This window comes from Mirounga angustirostris, unplaced genomic scaffold, assembly GCF_029215605.1.
Source record: "Mirounga angustirostris isolate CCGP_5_RB_7025 unplaced genomic scaffold, mMirAng1.0.hap1 SCAF_7, whole genome shotgun sequence".
In the NCBI taxonomy this organism is placed as follows: domain Eukaryota; kingdom Metazoa; phylum Chordata; class Mammalia; order Carnivora; family Phocidae; genus Mirounga; species Mirounga angustirostris.
Genome location: NW_026991715.1, coordinates 51,326,437 through 51,343,410, shown reverse-complemented (window position 1 = coordinate 51,343,410; position 16,974 = coordinate 51,326,437). Strand labels below are relative to the sequence as shown.

General features: G+C 40.7%; 1 protein-coding gene across 6 annotated transcripts in view; it reads right to left on the bottom strand.

The window, feature by feature from the left end:
* The window catches only part of MAST4 (microtubule associated serine/threonine kinase family member 4), a 545,730-nt gene that overhangs the window by 457,260 nt on the left and 71,496 nt on the right, over positions 1–16,974 (bottom strand). The window lies entirely within an intron of this gene.

The following is a 16,974-nucleotide window of genomic DNA, read 5'->3' as shown; positions in this document are numbered from 1 at the left end:
GGAAGATGACACAGGCACTTGGTGGCATTGTAAAAGCCGAAAACCTAGAAAATACCACTTCTTCAACTTTTAATTTCCATTCTGAGTATCTGTGCCAAAACTCTCCTCAGCTGCAAAAATGGTTGGAGGAGGCACTCGCCACACGCCCATTGAGGAACATGGCAATCAGTGCGGCCTACAAAGTATACAAACCCCTAAAAGCCGCTCCTCCACTAAATGACCTTCAAAAAGGAGATGTTTTATGAACAAACTCTTTAGCTCAATTCCCAATACTGGATGATGAACCGATATGTAATTTTCTTGACAGAACTATTATTTTGCTCCTTGTTTATATTTTTTAAAGTATGAAAGAGACTTCTCTAGGTGTCTGCACGTTAAACTCCATTAGCAATTACCTTTAGAATTTACTTCATCAACCAGGCAATGCTAACATACTGACACCATGAGGATAAGAAGTTGAAAGGAAAACACCTTACATGTGAAAAACACAAGCTTCTTGAGGAGCTGCCTCGTGGGTTATGGCAGCCTGGCACCAATTAAGAAAAAAACTTCCCTCTCAGTAAGTGCTGTGATTGGTTTATGATCCCAGCTTTTCAATTCAAATATTTATCGTCTCATGTTGCTCTTTATGAAGACCTTCCCTTCCCAGCTTTATGAAATTACTATTCCCAGGTCTGAAATGATTCTGAGTCTTTCACTAACCTCATTTGGATATCAAAATTGTTTCACAGCCTTGGGAATAAAGAGCTTCGGGGAACTTCAACTGTCAGAGAACCCTAAGACCTGTGGGAAGAAGGTGGGCAAATATATGGGCAAAACGCTTTCATTTCCCCAAGAGGCTAGTTGGTCACAATTAGTGGTCACAAGTGACGTCCAAGCTGTAGCCAGCTCTTGGTGTTAGAAACCTCCCTCTCTGCAACTGACATGCACTGGTTTCAGCTCTGTCCTGTGTGGTACCCCTCCTTCCACACACCTGCCTCTATTTGGAGACAGCAACATCATCTCCCAGGTTTGGAGAGTAACCACTCATTCCTTTAAGTGCCCCCCACATGCCACGCTTTAACCTCTGCCTGTATTCTGGTAACTCTGTGCCCAAATTAGCATTCTTGTGTGTGGCAAGAATCAATGAATACTTCTATGGCATCGGATCCACAAAGAACAGGGAAAAATCTCTCCCTTGTGAAAAACCTTTATTTCCATGAACACACTTTAAGATGGCCTTAGGAGTTTTCTTAAAAAATAAAAAATAAAAATAAAAAATAAATAAAAACATCCAACCTATTGACTCATATAGTGCCTCCATTCAGCTAAAATGTTAAAGACATTTTTACATGTGATGTTGTGAAGTGCTGACTACTTTATTCGTCACATACATATGCAGCTGGTTTTCTGAACATCAGAACAAGATGTAATATTTATTCCCTATTAAATTTCACCCTGTTAGATTCAGCTCTGTGTTCCAATGCACTCACCATCCCTTCCTGCTTGCCTCCAACAGCAGATGTGATGAACATCCCCTGATGTTCTGGACCAAGTCATGAAGAAGCAGCCCAGAGTCTCCCCTCTTGAGATGCCTCAAAGCATCACTCCCAATACCCAACACTCTCAGAGAGGAGATACGCAATCACTTAGGACTTATACCTGAGACTTTTCTGGAAAGCATTCAGTGAAGGCCTTTCTAAAATTCAGAACAACAATTTTTGTAACACCATAACTGAGGAATTTCTTCAAAAAGTAGGTTCATCTGCTATGGCTAGCTCAGCGCTAACACGCTGGTCTCCAGGGGCAAGCTCCTTCCTTCCCTATGACTACTGTAGCAAACATTTGTCCTCCTGTTGGCTCTCCCATTTCTGAGCAGTTTTCCTACAATAGAGGGTTCTGCAGAGAGAGAAACCTGGCAGGGATGTGCGAACCACACCTTCTTCTAAGGAAGGGAAAAAGAATGCTAAATATAGGCAAAGTCTCGGGGAAGGAGCAAGATGGCAAAGGGGTAGGAGACCTAAATTTCGTCTGGTCCAAGGAATTCAGCTAGATAGGGATCAAACCATTCTGAACACCTACGAACTAAACAGGAGATCAAAGGAAATAGCAGCAGCAACTCTCTGAACAGAAAAGCGACCACTTTCTGGAAGGACAAAATGACAAAATGGAAAAAATCACCTCAAAAAAAAGAACAAGAGGCAGTACGGACTGCCAGGGACCTAATCAATATGGACATTAGTAAGATGTCAGAACAAGAGTTCAGAATGGTGATTTTAAAGATACTAGCTGGGCCTGAAAAAAGCATGGAAGATATTAGAAAAACCCTTTCTGGAGAAATAAAAGAACTAAAATTTAACCAAGTTGAAATCAAAAAGGCTATTAATGAGGTGCAATCAAAAATGGAGGCTCTAACTGCTAGGATAAATGAGGCAGAAAAGAGAATTAGTGATATAGGAGACCAAATGATGGAAAATAAAGACGCAGAGAAAGAGAGAGATGAACAACTACTGGATCACGAGGGCAGAATTCAAGAGATAAGTGATACCAAAAAACGAAACAATATTAGAAAAATTGGGATCCCAGAAGAAGGAGAGGGAGGGGCAGAAGGTATATTGGAGCAAATTATAGCACAGAACTTCCCTAATTTGAGGAGGGAAAAAGGCATCAAAATCCAGGGGGCAGAGAACCCCCCTCAAAATCAATAAGAGTAGGTCAACATCCCGACATCTACTAGTAAAACTTACAAATATCAGAAACAAAGAGAAAATCCTGAAAGCAGCTCGGGAGAAGAGGTCTGTAACCTGCAATGGTAGAAACATTAGATTGACAACAGACCTATCCACAGAGACCTAGCAGGCCAGAAAGGATGGCATTCTATATTCAGAGCACTAAATGAGAAAAATATGCAGCCCTGAATACTATATGCAGCTAGGCTGTCATTGAAAATAGAAGCAGAGATAAAAAGCTTCCAGGACAAACAAAAATTAAAGGAATTTGCAAACACGAAACCAGCCCTACAAAAAATAATGAAAGGGGTCCTCTAAGCAAAGAGACAGCCTAAAAGTAACACAGACCAGAAAGGAACACAGACAATATACAGTAACAGTCACCTTACAGGCAATACAATGGCACTAAATTCATTATCTTTCAATAGTTACCCTGAATGTAAATGGGCTAAATGCCCCAATCAAAAGACACAGGCTATCAGACTGGATAAAAAACAAGACCCATCGATATGCTGTCTGCAAGAGACTCATTTCAGACCCAAAGACACTTCTAGATTGAAAGTGAGGGGGTGGAAAACCATTTACCACGCTAATGCACACCAAAAGAAAGCTGGGGTGGCAATCCTTATATCAGACAAATTAGATTTTAAACCAAAGACTGTAATAAGAGATGAGGAAGGACACTATATCCTACTTAAAGGGTCTATCCAACAAGAAGATCTAACAATTGTAAATATCAATGCCCCTAACATGGGAGCAGCCAATTATACAAGCCAATTAATAACAAAAGCAAAGAAACACATTGACTACAATACAATAATAGTGGGGGACTTTAACACCCCCTCACTGAAATGGACAGATCATCTAAGCAAAAGATCAACAAGGAAATAAAAACTTTAAATGACACACTGGACCAAAGGGACTTCACACATATATTCAGAACATTCCATCCCAAAGCAACAGAATACACATTCTCTCTAGTGCCCATGGAACATTCTCCAGAATAGATCACATCCTAGGTCACGAATCAGGTCTCAACCGGTACCAAAAGATTGGGATCATTCCCTGAATATTTTCAGACCACAATGCTTTGAAACTAGAACTCAATCACAAGAGAAAAGTTGGAAAGAACTCAAATACATGGAGGCTAAAGAGCATCCTACTAAAGAATGAATGGGTCAACCAGGAAATTAAAGAAGAATTTTAAAAATTCATGGAAACAAATGAAAATGAAAACACAACTGTTCAAAATCTTTGGGATGCAGCAAAGGCGGTCCTAAGAGGAAAGTATATAACAATACAAGCTTTTCTCAAGAAACAAGAAAGGTCTCAAATACACAACCTAACCCTACACCTGAAGGAGCTGGAGAAAGATCAGCAAATAAAGCCTAAACCCAGCAGGAGAAGAGAAATCATAAAGATCAGAGCAGAAATCAGTGAAATAGAAACCAAAAGAACAGTAGACAGATCAAGGAAACCAGGATCTGGTTCTTCGAAAGAATTAATATTGATAAACCCCTGGCCAGACTTATCAAAACGAAAAGAGAAAGGACCCAAATAAATAAAATCATGAATAAAAGAGGAGAGATCACAACCAACACCAAAGAAACACAAACAATTATAAGAACATATTATGAGCAACTCTATGCCAGAATTTAGATAATCTGGAAGAAATGGAGGCATTCCTAGAGATGTATCAACTACCAACACTGAACCAGGAAGAAATAGAAAACCTGAACAGACCTATAACCACTAAGGAAATTGAAGCAGTCATCAAAAATCTCCCAACAAACAAAAGCCCAGGGCCAGATGGCTTCCCAGGAGAATTCTACCTAACATTTAAAGAAAAATTAAAACCTATTCTTCTGAAATTGTTCCAAAAAATAGAAATGGAAGGAAAACATCCAAACTCGATTTATGAGGCCACCATTACCTTGATCCCAAAACCAGACACAGACCCCATCAAAAAGGAGAATTACAGACCAATATCCTTGATGAACATGGATGCAAAAATTCTCACCAAAATACTAGCCAATAGGATTCAACAGTACATTAAAAGGATTATTCACCACGACCAAGTGGGATTTATCCCTGGGCTGCAAGGTTGGTTCAACATCCACAAATCAATCAATGTGATACAATACCTTAATAAAAGAAAGAACAAGAACCATATGATCGTCTCAATAGATGCAGAAAAAGCATTTGACAAAGTAAGCATCCTTTCCTGATCAAAACTCTTCAGAGTGTAGGGATAGAGGGTACATACCTCAATATTATAAAAAACCATCAATGAAAAACTCACAGCAAATATCATTCTCAATGGGGAAAAACAGAGCTTTCTCCCTAAGGTCAGGAACACGGCAGGGATGTCCACTATCACCACTGCTATTCAACATAGTATTAGAAGTCCTAGCCACAGCAATCAGACAACAAAAAGAAATAAAAGGCATCCAGATCGGCAAAGAAGAAGTCAAACTCTCACTCTTTGCAGATGATATGATACTTCATGTGGAAAACCCCAAAGACTCCACCCCAAAACTGCTAGAACTCATACAGGAATTCAGTCAAGTGGCAGGATATAAAATCAATGCACAGAAATCAGTGGCATTCCTATACACCAACAACAAGACAGAAGAAAGAGAAATTAAGGAGTCGATCCCATTTCATCACTGCACCCAAAACCATAAGATACCTAGGAATAAATCTAACCAAAGAGGCAAAGAATCTGTACTCAGAAAACTATAAAATACTCATGAAAGAAATTGAGGAAGACACAAAGAAATGGAAAAACGTTCCATGCTCATGGATTGGAAGAACAAATATTGTGAAGATGTCAATGCTACCTAGAGCAATCTACACATTTAATGCCATCCCTATCAAAATACCATCCACTTTTTTCAAAGAAATGGAAAAAATAATCCTAAAATTTGTATGGAACCAGAAAAGACCCCGCATAGCCAGAGGAATGTTGAAAAAGAAAAGCAAAGCTGGTGGCATCACAATTCCGGACTTCAAGCTCTATTACAAAGCTGTACTCATCAAGACAGTATGGTACTGGCACAAAAACAGACACACAGATCAATGGAACAGAAGAGAGAGCCCAGAAACGGACCCTCAATTCTATGGTCAACTAATCTTCAACAAAGCAGGAAAGAATGTCCAGTGGAAAAAAGGCAGTCTCTTCAACAAATGGTGTTGGGAAAACTGGACAGCCACATGCAGAAGAGTGAAACTGGACCATTTCCTTACACCACACACAAAAATAGACTCCAAATGGCTGAAAGACCTCAATGTGAGACAGCAGTCCATCAACATCCTAAAGGAAAACACAGGCAGCAACCTCTTTGACCTCAGCCGAAGCAACTTCTTCCTAGAAACATCGCCAAAGGCAAGGGAAGCAAGGGCAAAAATGAACTATTGGGACTTCATCAAGATAAAACGCTTTTGCAAAGCAAAAGAAACAGTCAACAAAACCAAAAGACAACCGACAGAATGGGAGAAGATATTTGCAAATGACATACCAGATAAAGGACTAGTATCCAAAATCTATAAAGAAGTTATCAAACTCAACACCCAAAGAACAAATGATCCAATCAAGAAATGGGCAGAAGATATGAACAGACATTTTTCCAAAGAAGACATCCAAATGGCCAACAGACACATGAAAAAGTGCTCAACATCGCTCGGCATCAGGGAAATCCAAATCAAAACCTCAATGAGATACCACCTCACACCAGTCAGAATGGCTACAATTAACAAATCAGGAAATGACAGATGTTGGCGGGGATGTGGAGAAAGGGGAACCCTCCTACACTGTTGGTGGGAATGCAAGCTGGTGCAGCCACGCTGGAAAACAGCATGGAGGTTCCTCAAAAAGTTGAAAATAGAGCTACCATATGACCCAGCAATTGCACTACTGCATATTTACCCCAAAGATACAAATGTAGGGGTACGTGTACCCCAATGTTTATAGCAGCAATGTCCACAATAGCCAAACTATGGAAAGAGCCAAGATGTCCATTGACAGATGAATGGATAAAGAAGATGTGGTATATATATACAATGGAATATTATGCAGCCATCAAAAGGAATGAGATCTTGCCATATGCAATGATGTGGATGGAAGTGGAAGGTATTATTCGCTGAGCGAAATAAGTCAATCAGAGAAAGACACGGATCATATGATCTCACTGATACGAAGAATTCTTAATCTCAGGAAACAAACCGAGGGTTGCTGGAGTGGTGGGGGGTGGGAGGGATGGGGTGGTGGGTGACAGATATTGGGGAGGGTATGTGCTATGGTGAGCGCTGTGAATTGTGTAAGACTGTTGAATCACAGACCTGTATCTCTGAAACAAATAATACACTATATGTTAAAAAAAAAAAAAAGAAGAAGAAGAAGGAGATAGTAGGAAGGGAAAACTGAAGGGGAGGAAATCGGAGGGGGAGATGAACCATGAGAGACTATGGACTCTGAGAAACAAACTGAGGGTTCTGGAGGGGAGGGCAGTGAGGGGATGGGTTAGCCTGATGATGAGTATTAAAGAGGGCACGTATTGAATGGAGCACTGGGTGTTATATGCAAACAATGAATCATGGAACACTACATCAAAAACTAATGATGTAATGTATGGTGATTAACATAATAAAATAAAAAAATATATATATAGGCAAAGTCTCACAAAACCCAGGCAGATAGAGCATGGGCAACATCCCAAAACTCAGCCAACAGCTGTACCTAGTAAGGACTTGAGTTGCAGGAAACGGCACAGAAAGCAAAGGCAATTCAGAATGCATCCTGGCGGCCGAGTCCCGGGTCCAGCAGGCAGGAGTGACCCTCTAACAGCAGGAGCCCCAGTGGCAGCTTTCTCATGGCTCCTTTCCCTCAGCACAGGCTGGCTGTATTTTCACGTCTGGTTTCCCCTGGGGTCTGCCATTTTCTGAGACCAGCTCTCTAAATCTTCCCTTCAAGACACCCAATATCCTTTAGTAAGACGCATTTGTATTGCAGTTATTCAGAATTGGATCCTGTTGTTCACAACCCAGGACTCATGACAGTTCAGAGCTTCATCATCTATCCATTCATCATCAGTCTGGAATTCTGCCTGGAAACCATACCAACATGGCAGAATCCACCTCTTTCTTACGCCTTTCAGAAACTAGACACCACTATCTCCAGTTCTGGCACGGTTCTCACTCACCAGGAGTTTGGAAAGACAGGAGAACTCTATTTTCAGCAATTCCATCTAAAGATTTCTCCAGGATACTGGAATGCAATTCATCCACAACAGAAAATCTGAACTCATTATGATCAAAAGGCACTTGTATCTGATCTTTTCACTCATCTTACATCTCTAATCCCTCTTACTAAGGTTTGTTGCTACCCTTCCAGATCATCATATCATTCTCTCTAATAAGGAAGCAAAAGCTAATGAGAAATTTAGTATTTTTCCTTCACTGTAATCCATACAGACATGCCAAGAAATGGTCTTCTATCTCTGCCTTTGCCCCAAGAGTCCAAAAACTCTCTTGCAACAAACTAAGCAGGTAGTTGGCTTCTGGTTATATTTGAATGGAAGCCAGTTACTCTCTTAAGACCTATTACCTCTCCCCTCCTCAAAAAACATCACTCATTCCACTTTGTTCCAGCACAGGTTAATAAATTTTATTTCCAAGTTTAGACTCTCAAAATTCCCACACAATATATTCATTCATGCGTTTAAGGCAACACAGATTCTATGACTTGATGATCAGCACATTCTTGTCAAGTTTTAACTTTCACATTATACATCCAAGTTCTCTATTGGGGAAACAAAGCTGAATAAATACACTTGCATCTCGTGTCTTTGTCAGACTTCACGTAACCTAGAGAGCCTTATACTATATAATGCAGTTTTAAATTTTTTAACTAAATAGAAAAAGGCAAGGTATAGTTTCATGTAGATGACCACTTTGCTATGCTAATGAAGAGAAAGGCTGGAAAGCTATAAAAGCAGCTTAAACTTTCAACTTCTATTTCAATTTGCTCTAAACTACTCTCTCTACAGATCTTAAAAAATCACAAGTAATAGTTGCAACAGATAAAAATAAAGCAATTTATGTCTCAGAAAGGCTCAGTGATTTCTTAGCGAGTTAAGTAGAAATGTTTCTTCAAAATTAAGGTACAATAAATGCTTTTTGAAAATCTAACACCAAAAAAAAAAAAAAGAGAGAGAGAGAGAGCCAGGCTGTTGGCTTAGCAATCTACAAAAACAAGTAAAAATAAGTTAATCAACAGCTGAGAAAACGTTAGCAGGTATTTCAAATGCATAAAACTGACAAAAGATTTTTTTCTACAATATATAAGAAAGCTTCACAAATCAACAATAGATAAGTACAGCAGAAAAATGCGAAGATGTGAACCAGCAGTTTACCAAAGAGAAACACACATTTGATGGCATGCTCAGAAAGGAAATCAGAGAAAAGCTCATTAAAACCAGGAGTTACCACTTCACATCAAACAGAACTAGCAAATATCAGCAAGCTGAAAGATACCAAGTGCAGCCAGGTACATAGACAGGGGAAGACCTCACACAACTGGTGAGAGAAGTGCACATGGTATGACCACTATAAGAGCACTAGGGCACTATTTAAGTACAACGATGTATGTAATTAACCCATGACCCAACAGTTCTGCTCCTATGTTCAAGTCCCATGGAAATTCTCACACAGGTCTATGAGGCAACATGAATGGGAATGGTCACTGAAGCCTTGTTTACAGCGGCAGAGAAAGGGAGCAAGACTATACCCCACCCCAGGGTCCAGGAGAGGCCACACTCTGATAAAACTGGCCCGTGCCACCGCTTACCTTGCTAACGAATGCACTTCTCCCAAGGTGGCATGAGCAAGGACCTAAGAAGGTAAGAAGATGTGTCCCACATGAAAACAGCCCTAGGAAAAGACCACCATGCCATCTAGGGGTAACAAGCAGCAAGAGGGAAATGCTGGACATGGTCAGGAGGCAACCCAAGTACCCATCAATGAGACAGTGCTTAAGTAAAGTGCAGCCCATGGAACACTTAGAGACCAAGATGCCATGTACTTATACTTAACATGGAAATGGTCTTAGAAACACTGTGTGGAGTGGAGAAAAAAGTAGGAAATATTTATTTTATATACATTTTAAGATATTATGTATTCTTTATCTTTCTTCCATCATCTTTGGGAAGAGGTAATATTTAAAAATGCAAATAATACAAATACAAGCAATACAAAATAGAATATAGAAAAACACTCACATAAAATACATATTTTATAATAGCTCATTCAAATAAAAAAATGCACATTAAAGTGACCGCCTATAGGAGATGGGAGAACATAAAAACTGAATACAGGATAAAAGGATAAGGAGGGCAAAAGGAAGGATAATCACCCAACAAAATTTTCAACTTACAAAAAGAAGATCATAGATCCCAAGGACAATGCTTAGGGACAGTTTTTCTTTGAGAATGGGAAAGGGAGCTGGGAAGTCAATTACATTTCATCGCTTGCATCCAACGTCGACTAAATATGGTTTGGAACCATAGCAGCACCAGACATTACATAAAGTATACTCTGTGTTTACATTAAACAAAATCAAGGCACTGAATGAAGATATGAAAGAATCAGAATGTTTACGTACATATTTGGTGAGTCTCTAGCTCAGCTAAAAATGGGAGAAATTAAAATTGGTTTGCTAACATATCTGACATTACAAGATGCTTCTAAAAATTGAACAGCATTTTTTCCAAATTTTTAATGACATTAAGTACCTTGTAGAGTCAGTCATGCTTCACACAATCTAAGCTAATGAAATACACACTCTGGAAAGAGTTGGTGAATCAGCTTTATTTGCAGAATTAAATTAAGAAATTAAGTTGGACACTGTGTAAGATGCCCTGTACCTCACTCTTTAAAAGAGTTCAATTTAACCTTTCCTAATCCTTGTTCAGTCATGGGTGCTATATGGTTTTGTAGTGGTATGGCAGGGGTTAACTCTTGAAAGAAAAGTATTATTCCAACAACCACACTCCTACCTCAAAGTACTTCTTCACAGCTGTGACAAAGTTTGGTAGGCAGGGTATCAAAAAGTCATTCAGAGACCCATCTTCCTTGTCATCCTCCAATATAGCATTTGAAAATTTCCTAGAAAGTCTTGCAGCTAGAAGTAACCATGGGACCCACTTCTAACCAGTAAGACAATCACACAATTTACTGGATAGGTCTTAGAGAAAAAATCCTACAAAGGGACAAATTCAGCTGGCAGGGCCTCTTTTGCTCTTAGCCTTCCCCCCATCTTCCCCACGGAGTACAGGGGCAATGCCTGAAGTGCTACAGGACGATAAAAACCATACCCCAAGGATGGCAGCATGGGAAGACTGGGTCTCCACCCTTGAGAGCATCCTTGAGCAGTCACACCTGCCCCAGACCATCTATTTCCAGGTTTCTTCTTAAGTGAAATCAACAAACTGTTTACCATGTAAGCCACTACTAGTTGAGTTTTAGCTCAATGCACTCCTGATACAGCAGCAGTGAAAAAAAAACACAAAACTGTGCAGGAATATATAAAAATATAAGAGAATATTAAGTGGAAAAGACTATGAGATGGCATGCTCACCATAAAAGCAATGATATTAAAAAAAAACAAAACTAATGCTCTTGGTGAAAGATTAAACAGCAACATACAGTGTTCTAAGAGTTGTGTCAGGGAAGGAGGCCTATATATGGGACAAGTGACAAAAATTTCCCTTTCCGAAATCCAAATCAAAGCCTCAATGAGATACCACCTCACACCAGTTAGAATGGCTACAATTAACAAGTCAGGACAAAACAGATGTTGGCGAGGATGCGGAGAAAGGGGAACACTCCTACATTGTTGGTGGGAATGCAAGCTGGTGCAGCCACTCTGGAAAACAGTATGGAGGTTCCTCAAAAAGTCGAAAATAGAGCTACCCTATGATGCAGCAATTTCACTACTGGGTATTTACCCCAAAGATACAAATGTAGGGATCCGAAGGGGTATGTGCACCCCAATGTTTATAGCAGCAATGTCCACAATACCCAAACTATGGAAAGAGCCCAGATGTCCACTAATAGATGAATGGATAAAGAAGATGATACACACACACACACACACAAAAATGGAATATTTTGCAGCCATCAAAAAAATGAAATCTTGCCATTTGCAACGACATGGATGGAACTAGAGGGTATTATGCTAAGTGAAATAAGTCAATCAGAGAAAGACAAGTATCATATGATCTCACTGATATGAGGAATTTGAGAAAAAAAAAAACAGAGGATCATAGGGGAAGGGAGGGAAAATGAAACAAGATGAAACCAGAGAGGGAGACAAACCATAAGAGACTCTTAATCTCAGGAAACAAGCTGAGGGTTGCTGGAGTGGAGGGGGGTGGGAGGGATGGGGTGGCTGGGTGATGGACATTGGGGAGGGTATGTGCTATGGTGAGCGCTGTGAATTGGGTAAGCCTGATGAATCACAGACCTGTACCCCTGAAACAAATAATACAGTATATGTTAATAAAAATTTTTTTTAAAAATTTTCCTTTCCAAAGTGGGACACTTTAGAGCGAGAGGGGGCACTATTAATAATTATGCTGATACCACTGTGAATGGACACTGGCCCTGGCAAGCTGTAAGACTTGAGTCAGGTTTCTGGTTTGTTCAAAAATTTTCAAGTAACAGCTTTATCTCACCTTCTTTATTACAAAAGAGCAAAAAAATCATGCTTCCTTCTTTAACCAAGGCCTTCCTTCTCTAACCAAGGCCTTCCTTCTCTAACCAAGGCCTTCCTTCTCTAACCAAGCCCTTCCTTCTCTAACCATGCTCTTCCTTCTCTAACCATGCTCTTCCTTCTCTAACCATACTCTTCCTTCTCTAACCATGCTCTTCCATCTCTAACCGTATCCCTTCATCTTCTTTGTAACAGATTTTGTGCTTGTTCTTATAAAGAAGTCAACAATAGTTTTGGTAAGACACTGCCTGGAATCTTCAGTGAAAAGAAAATCTCTTGCTTAGCCTTTTTCTATACACCTTCAATAAAAAGTAGTTTTTCTGAGAATTTCTTCAGCCAAAACTTCCTTTTAAACTAGCATATTCTATCTCAAATAGGATCATACAGGTCATATTCATAAGGTAACATCACTAAGTGGCTTCCCCAATCCTGACTTACCACAAGCTCTGAAAGAACTGATCCACTCAAGAGATAATTAAGACAAAGATCAAGGGTTGGTAGGTTTTTTAACAAACTACAACCACTGTACTGAACATTAGAATATTTTCATTCTAGGTTTCTTAAACCTAAGACGTATACATTACCAAGCAGTGGTGATCTGTACCAATGGAGAAATATCGACAGAGCTATGACTAATTCAAAGTAACAGTAACTCCAAGAGCCATTTGTATTTGACCTTGGAGTGTTTGTTCTTATGCTTCCTTTTTGAATAAGATCAGGACACACAGAACTGTCAACTTCTGTAATAGCCTCACAAAAATTTTAACCCCGTACTGCAGAAGGTTAATTGCCACACCTTCACTGAGAATCACCCCAATTCTGCAGTGTAAACTACCACATCTTGAGCAAGGCATTAGCAAGTCCTGCACGTCCCAGCAGTAACCTGGCTTCTCAGGCTCATCCCTTATCACTTTTCCCTACCGCCAAAAAGCTGGGCAAACATTCAAGTTCAAGTTGAGAGATAAGCTTTGCCCTTCAATTCTGCCTTTACCTCCTTTCCTCCTGGCGAACTTCTATTCTTCATTCAAGGGGCAACTCAAATGTCACACTCTTTTAGATGCCCGCATCCCCTGACCCAAGTCAGAAGTGTAATTCTTTCCTCCTGGCTTCCCACTGTCCTAGCTCACTTACTGCACAAACAGTTCCCCTTGGCGCTCCCAGGGTCCTCCAGACCCTCAACAATTTCCTTGTCTCCAGTCTGGGACCTGTGGACAATCACTTCCAACATCCTCTTGAGCCAAGGGCCCCAAGTCCATACTCTCCTCACCTGTGGGGCTTCCCAGCCCAGTGACCGGCCGGCTCTCTCCTGCTTTTCTGGTCTTTGTTCCCACACCCACCCTCACCACTGAATCCAGGGGGGAGATCTCCAAGTCCCTGGGCCAGCCTGCCATCCTTCATGTTCCATCTGCACTAGCTCCCTCCTTTGGCCCCTTTCCCAACCGTGACCTCACCCCAAAGAGCCCCCGGCGTGCTTTAGCCACCCAGTCTCAAAGGACACGAAGAACCGCCTGAAACCCGGTAACCTTCACCATCCCTATTCATCGCCTCTCATTTTAAATCACCAAGAATTTGTGCCCCGTCTCTCCGTACCAGTAAGCCGGAGCACGTTTCTCAATTGCTAGTACACCCGCAGTATCCCAGTCACAGGGCACACCTCGCTATAAATTATTTGAGAACACTACCCATGTGTCTCTGAGACTAGCTTCTCTGAGAACTAAGCCTGAGATGTGACCGACGCTGGATGAGAAGAAAGCTCTTTCATGCTGCTTCTACGGTTTTCCTTTAGCCGAATTACTGCGAAGGCAACCAGACTGAGAGTCAGGCACAGGATCTCACACTATGGATGCTGCGTTCTTGCTATATCCACTAAACTCGGGATTCTTAGAGCTTTGCACACTTGCCCTGTTCTTTTTTTCCCTCAGCAAGTCTACAGTAGCTTTCAGATTTCTCCCCCACTGGATTCCTCCACTCTCTGCCACAAGAGCTCTGCTGAGGACCACTGTTCCCACTTGGCTCAGCAACCAGCAGCTGGAGATCTACTGGGCCAAAGCTAGATTTCCTCCTACCCCTGGCTTCTTATTTCTACTACTTTTGAATGTTAAGCAAATCCTATTTTACAAGCATGGACAGTTTTCTTTAGACATTAAGTATGATGTCCTGGCAATTCTCTCAAGCAAAACTATACCAAACCAGTAACCATTAACATTTCCATGCTTCCCATGTTTCAGGCGCTGTGCCAAGCATTTTACATGAATTAACGGTTAGACTTCACCACCATCCTGTGGGACTGGTACTCTTACTGACCCCATTTTACAGAAGACAACTCTCTACTGGGGGACCCAACTAGGGCGAGTGGTCAAGTTGCTAAGTTCTCCCTAAGATTCCTAGCCTCAGGATCTCCCACAACCCACTCCACTCCTTTCTTAACTAGGTACAAATTACCAACCTCAGCAGAAAAGCCATCCTTCAAACCTTTATTAAAAAAGGTGAGAAACACCTGGAGATTGGATTTCCAACATCTCGTGTACTTGCCACAGCCAAGAGAACTAAAATGACAAAGCAAGTAATTAAATGCAGGCAATACTAATACTCAGAAGAACAGTAAAGGAGACTTTCTCAGGATAAAAATGATACACAAAATCCATTCAAACATTAAAGTTATTGACAATAAGCTTCCTGATGATGGGTCCTGATGTCTAATTACAGAATATAAAGCTGAAAATAAAAAGTATAACTGTAGTTCTTTCCTTGAATCCTGAATTATGTTGATTACAAAATAAAATTGCTTCAAACTAGCACAACTTTGATGTTGCTCTGAATGGTCTGGCATTTGGGGCAAAGGCATGGGCCAACTCACTGATCTCACGGAATCCCATCCTCCTCATCTGAATTCAAGTGCAAGATTTTCCTTAATACATAGTGAATAGGAAGTGATTGAGTAAATTAAGCAATCTCAAGTTCAATATAGGAGGAAAAAATTATGTCACCGACTGCTAAAGCCAACTTCAAAATTCAGTTCTTTGAAATGCTAGCCTCTGTGTGGATAAACAGTGGCACTGACCCTTAACATTTTCAATCTACAATGCAGGTGAAAATGAATTGCATTTTGAGAATGTGGGTAGCAAACTCAACCCCCACTTCTTAGAAATGCTATTAGTAGCAGCAACCCCATTTCACAGACCAAAGTCCGAGGCAAACAGGTAATGTTCCCAAGATTTCGGCTGGGCAGTAAAATGAGGAACAGAATAAAATCCACCCACAGTGACTGGTGGTGACATGGGAACTCGACATCAACAAGGACAGAGAATAACTAGGTGAGAATTTGAGATAAACCATTCATTTGGGGCTACGAACAGAGGGTCACTGCTTTGCATGCTGCTGCCAGTTGCACTGGGGGTCCGGTGCAGGCCACGTGACGTCACAAAAGAAGAGAGCACAAGGGCCAATATCAAAGTGCTAAGAAGCAAAGACCATCATGTATCCTAAAACAGGACTTAATCCCACCAAAAAAAAAAAAAAAAAGGAAAGAAAAAGAAAAATGCAACTAAGAATGTCTCCCACAGAAGAAAAAGACATTGGCAGTAAGACCACAGGTGTCTATGCAGAATAAGTCACTATTTCCAAATAGACTAATTAGCCAGGTATGAAAGATAAACCACCTGAATGAAAAGCAACTAATGAATGGAAACTCCTAAACGTTTCCTTCTACCATTCCTGCAGCTAAGTCTTCTCCATGGGTAGGGGGACTGGACACCCAACTTAATATCCGTATCAGTTTTTTTTGTTAGTAAAAAGTGAAGCCATTCATAATTACACAGGATAGGCATGCGCAGATATGGTCAAACTTCACAGATGCCACACCATCTCATGACCCCTAGCATACGCTCCTCCACTTAACACAAAAGATGGTGCTCTCCCTTTCCCCCACCCCTCCCTGTGCATCTGGCTGCCCCTACTCATCCTGCAGCTGTCCATCTACACAGTGCCTCTTCCCCTATGCTACCCCTTGCCATCATGCAGGACCCTGGTGAACTAACCTACTACCCCAAGCAAACCAGCTTTTATTCTTACCCCAGCATTTGCCACACTGCATCATCAACATATTTACTCAATGGGCCCCTTTACTAGGTATGCCAAAAATGTAATACTAGATTCCATTTGCAAGTTATGATTTTAAAATGGCCCCACATTTATTGGTACTATTAATTCATGGAGAAATCGTCTTAAAAATTTTCAAGTCACAGGTACATGAGTTATAGGGGCTTCTATATCAATCTGTGGGTTTATAAATATTATCAAAAAAATAGCAGTCCTTGAAAAGAGGAGATACTAAAGTAGTTTTGTGTTTATTTCTATTAGAGGAGACACTCCAGCCAATTTCTCTCCTAAATTAGCTTTCCTTGCCATAATGGAGTCAACGTGATAACATTGTCCCAAAGGCTATACATTTTAAGTCACATAAAAAGCAAATGTGCAGGCATGAATATTCCATTT